We start from the raw sequence: 6,536 nt of genomic DNA on the forward strand, positions 1-6,536 counted from the left end.
GTAAAATGGGTGTGTGCGACCATAAATGGTACTTATATTAAGAATATGATCACATGATCAGGATCAAGGTCACCTGATACACCAGCACCAGTTCATTATTTAAACATATATAATAACTTAAGTGTTATTAAAAGGTTTTTTTTTTTTAATATAAAATATAAGAAACGTATCCCTTTTATAATTAATGTTTATATAATAAAAGTGGCTAACGCTTTAATTACTTATAGCCGGTGTGGCGGTTACGCTACACTTACGGTTATGGGGCCCGTGTACCGTATAATATATTCCTTAAGTAAAAGTTATATCTTATATTCCCGTATTTACTTTTTGTAAAATAGTTTATATATTAATATTATAACGTTATTATATTATAAAGATATTTATATTTATAATTTATAAATTTATATATTTTAAAGTATAGGTTTATACCCGTATTAAAAATGAAGCCGTATTTTTTAATTTATATGAAAATTGTATGTATATAAGAAAAATGGGTTTATTTATATTTTCGAAACTTATTTATGCTAATATCTTGGTAATATACCAAATTTCTTAACTTATTATAAATAATATTTATATTACTATAAGAATAATTTTGTTATTACTTAATTTAAATATTTATATAAATATAAAATTCTTTTTTTAAAATTTTTCTTATAATTTTTCTTTTATAACTTTTTTTTATATTTAATTTTATATTTAATTTTACTTTTTTATTTTAATTATTTTTTTTATAATACCTTATTATAATAAAACTTTATAGTTTTAACTTTTAAATATTATTAACGTATGTTATATTTATTTTAAATTATGTTATTTTATAATTATACTTTTGTTTTTAAGTTTTATAATAAATTTTAATAATAATATTAAATAATTAATTAATATTTCAGTTTTTTAAGTTAAGATTATCAATTAGATTATTAATTTATTAATTTATAAAATTAAAAATTTAAATTTTAATATATTATTAATTATTAAATTTTTTTTAAGGTTTAAAATGCTATGTCAATAGTAAGTTTTATAAAGTTTAAATTAATAAACGTTATGTTATATTATTATTAATATTAATTACCTTTATTACCTCAACTAATTTATTAAATAAGTTTTTATTATATCTATGGTTATAATTATTTTTATTAACTATCTTTTAAAATAAAATATTTTTTTAATTAATAGTTTAATTAATTTTATAAAAATTACCTTATATTATTATATTAAATTTTAATGTATTATTTTTAAAGGTAAAATATATTTTTATTATTTTTAAAGTTGGTTTTTTAACCGCCGAAAAAATCTTAATTATAATAATTATAGTAAAGACTTACCTAAATATTATATTTATATGTTTAATAATTATAAATATAAGTTTTTATAAATATTTATATTTTTTTTTATTTATTATATTAATTAATTTTTTTTAATTTATATATAATTAAAAAATAATATATTTAATTTATAATTATTTATAAGGTTAATTTTATTTAAATATAATTTTTTTTATACCTTAAATAAAAATAAATTAAGATTTTTAAATATAAAATTTAAGATTTTTTAAAGATTTTTTAATACTTTTTTAAAATAAAAAAACCTATAAAAGATTTAATATTAACTAACGCTGTTTACTTAAAATTCGGCTTTTTTATAGGAAAAATTATTTTAAACGTTTAAAACGTTAGTAAGAAAAAATTAAAAAAAAAATTAAAAAAAGAATTAAATAAAACTTTTAAAAATATTAACTGTATTAACGGCAATAAAAATAATAATGGTAATATTATAATAAAAGATATAAGTAGTAATATAAGCTGTGTAAATAATAACATAGGTGATTTTATAAAAGATAATAAAGATGGAGGGATAAATATAGATTTTATAATAAATAAAGAGAAGTTGGCAAGTTTAATGGCTTTAAGGAATAATATTTAAGCTAGTCCAATAAATAACTCGGTAGATAGCGGTGAGAATCTTATAGGTTAAAATAATGATAGTAACAGCAATATTGGGGAGGAATTTCGTTATAAACTTTACAAATTAAGTTTTTTTAATTGGTTTTATATTATATTTGGTTTAATTTGTTTTATTATATAGATTTAATTATAACTTATTTATTTTTTATTTAATAAAGTGACGTAAGCGATTAAATAGTTTATTATTAATAGTATTAATGATTTTGGTTTAATAATTTTATAATAAGATTTCTTTAATATTTAAATAATTAAATAACGTTTTTTACTAATTATTAAATTTATTTTATTAATTATAATAATATTATATTAAAGATTCAACAATATTTTAAAATATTTAAATTATTGTTTTATAAGATTTTTTATTAAGTTATTAGTTAATATTTAGTTGGTAAATAAATAAATCATATTAAATATACCTTTTGTATATTCTTAACGTAGCCATATATTTTATATATTTACATAACATAATTTTATATTAATCTTCTTTTTCCCCTAATTATTAATTATTATTAAAAATATTTTATTATTTATTTATATTTAATTTAATATTTTTAAATAAATATTATAAAATTATTATTTCTTTTATAATTTTTATTATTATTATTAATTTAATTTTTATAATTAAAATTAATATAATTATTTACTATAATATTTTCTATATTATTAATTTATTAAATAAAGAAATTATATAATTTTAAAAAAAATATTTAATTTTATTATTATTAATAAATAATATATCCTTAATTATAAATAATATTTTAAATTTTAAATCTTTACTTTTATATTTAATAAATTATTTTTATATATTAAGGTTTTAAATTATTAAAATAGTATAATAATTATAATATTATATATATTATCTTAAAATATATTATAATAATTATATAAAAAATTAATTTAATTAATTTTTAATAAATTTTAATAATTTTCTTATTTATTATTTTATTATATTTAAATAATTTAGTAATAGTTATTAATATAATTAAGTTATATAAATTATTAATTAAATTATATTTTTTAGCTATTTTTTTAATATATATTTTATAATTTAAAATAATCATTTTATTCTTATAATTATATATTATTTTAATATTTAAATATTATTTTATTAATTTCTTATTTTTTATATCCTGAACGTTTTTTATAAAATTAATAACCATATTAATTATTTTTTAATATATCTTATAATTAATTATTAATATATTATTTATATATATTATAACATATATTAATTTATTAAAATAATAAAATAAATATAATTTTTTTAAAAAAACTATTATTCTTATAGCCGTAAAAATCTTTTTTATTTTTTTATACTATAAAAAAAAAGCATTTTTTAACCTATATAACGCCTTTTCTAACTATACATATTTATTCAATTATTTATATCCTTTTAATAATTATATATATATAAAATTATTATCCTTCCAATATATATAAATAAATACATTTTTTATATTATATTAATTAACCTTTAAATTAAACTATATTATAATTATTATTATAATTTTAAATATTTTTACTATAAAAGTAATTATATATATATTAATAAATAAATTTATTTCTTATAAATCTTTTTTTACTATTATTTTTAACTTATATATAATTAAATAATTATTAATATTAAACTTATAAAAAAATACCTATTTTATTAATAATAATATTAATAATCTTTTACACATTTTTTTTATTATAATTAATATTTTAATATTTACGTTTTCTTTAAATTATTTACCTAAAAAATAATTATTTAAATCTTTTTATTATTTAAATTTAAATTTTATTAATATTAATTTATAAAAAGATTTTTAAATTATTGTTTTTTAAAATTTAAAAATATTTTTTAATTATAATATAACCATTATAATAACGTATATTATTATATATTTACATTATTTATTTAAATTTAATTTTTTTTATTAATTAAATAAATAGGTTTTTAAAAATTTATTAAATAATTTATTTAAAATTTTATATAAATAAAATATAATTATTTATCTTAACTATATTTTTTAATAATTAAAATTATAATTAATAAGTTTATATCCTTATTATCATCGTTATTTAATAAACCTTTATCTTTTATTTATCAATTATTTTACAATATCCCAAACTATATTATTTTATTATACTTATAATATTTTTTTATAACCGAAATATTTACCCCTTTAAAAATTAATAAATTTAAAATTATTTTTATAATTAATTATATTATAATAAATCCTAATCTTATACACTTTTTTCTTTTTAAAAAAATAATTTTAACGCTTTATAATACGTTTTTTATACCTATAAACATTTATTTTAACTCAAATATCTTTTAAATATTATAAATCCATAATTATAATTTATATTAATTTTTTTAAATTTAAATATTAACCTTAATTTTATTTAAATATATTACAAATATAAATTAAAAATTCTTTCTTTAATTAATTTATTATTAAATTTAATTTTAACGCTAACTTACTTTTTTTATTTTAAATTATATTAATTATTAAATTACAAATAAAAAATTTATTATCTTATAAATTAAATTAATTTAATATAGCTTATAAAATAATATTTAATTTATATTTTATATTACTAACATATATAAATTTTTTTTCTATTATATAAAATAATTATAATTTTATTATAAATTTATAAAATAACTTTTTATCAAATTAAATATTCTTTATAAAAATAACTTTCTTTTAAAAAAAAATTTATATATAATATATATTAATAATTTTATAACCAATTAAATATCTTATATATACCTTTAATTAAACTTTTTTTCTTTATTTATCTTTTACATTAATTACGTTATAATCTAATAAATATACCTTATATCCATAAACATATATATAATTTCAATATAATTTTAAATTACTTATAATTGCTTTAATCATTTTTAAAATATATTATTTAAAATATTAATAAAATTAACCCTTTAATATTTTAATTAATAATTTATAACTGTTTTTTTAACTAAAGTTTTAATTTATTAAATAAATTACTGTTTTTATATATTTTAACCATATTTCCTTTAATAAATTAATATTTAATTGTATTTTAATAAACTTAATTTAAAATTTTTAGCTTAATTTTTTAATCTTATTAATTAATTCCTTAATTATTAATAATAATAATTTTAAATCTAACTTTTTTTTTAAATACCCATTAATTATATTAAACTATTTTTTAAATATTAAATATTAAAATATTATTATTATATTTTAATTTATATATTTTAAATTTAAATTAATAATTTACTTAATTATTTGTTTAATTTATTTTTAATATAATATTATTTTAAATGTTATTAAAAAATATATAAATTATAATAAATCTTAAATATTTATAATATTTTATTATATCTTATAAAAAATTAAATAAATCTTAAAATATCTTTTAAAATAATTATAAAAAAAAACGTTTTAATTTCTTTTTAAAAATTATATATTTAACTAATATTTTAATATACATTTTACATTTAATTATAAATTTCCCTTTAATTTTAACTTCTTTAATATTATTTATAAAAAATTTTAAAACCTTAAATTTTAAATAATTTAATTTAAAATATTATAAATTTATTATATTTTCTTTTTTTAATAAAAATTTAAATAATTTTTTTATTATAATTAATATAAAATAAATTATAAAATCGATTATATTATAATATAATATAAAAATAACTAATATATAAATAAATAATAAATAAATTTTAAATAATTTATATTTAAAAAATAAAAAATTAAATGTTTTAATTAATTATTTAAAAATTATATTTTTTTTATATATTATATTTTAATATATAATTTTTTTTGCAATATTATATATTAATCTTTTCTTTAAAAATAATTTTTAAAATAATATTAATATAAAAATCTTTTATTATAATTATATTAATTAAAATAAAATCTTATATATTAAACTTATTAAAATTATTAAATATTCCTTTTATAACTTTAATACTTTATTTAATAATTAATAAAATTAATAATTTAATTTTTATTATTTCTTTATTTTTAATTTTTTTTTATATATTAAATTTTAAAAAAACCTTATTATTAATTAAATATAATTTATTATAAATATTTAATATAATATAATTAATTAATAAATAATACCTTAATTAAATTAAAATAAAATATATCTTGTAAATAAATTTATATTATATATTTATTTTATTAATTATAATTATAATTATTAAATATTTTAAATAATTTAATTTATTATTATTATTTAATTAATTTTTTCTAATATTAAACTTAAATTTAATATTAATTTTTTATTTTTATAATTAAATTTAAATTTAAAATACTTTTTATTTAAAAAATTAATATTATTTTTTAATTATTTTATACTTATTTTTATTAAATTAAAATTATTTTAATTAATATTTTATAATTTTTATTATAATAAATTAAAATATTTTATAATTAATAAAAATTTATATATAAATATTTATATTTTTTTAAAATATAAATAATTATAACTTTTTCCTTTTTTTATTCATAACTCGAATTAATTAAAATCAACTACCATATTTACAAAATGTTGGTAGGTACGTACGTAAAT

The sequence above is a fragment of the Daldinia decipiens genome (genome assembly GCF_022478715.1).
Source record: "Daldinia decipiens strain CBS 113046 unplaced genomic scaffold F4813scaffold_28, whole genome shotgun sequence".
Classification (NCBI taxonomy): domain Eukaryota; kingdom Fungi; phylum Ascomycota; class Sordariomycetes; order Xylariales; family Hypoxylaceae; genus Daldinia; species Daldinia decipiens.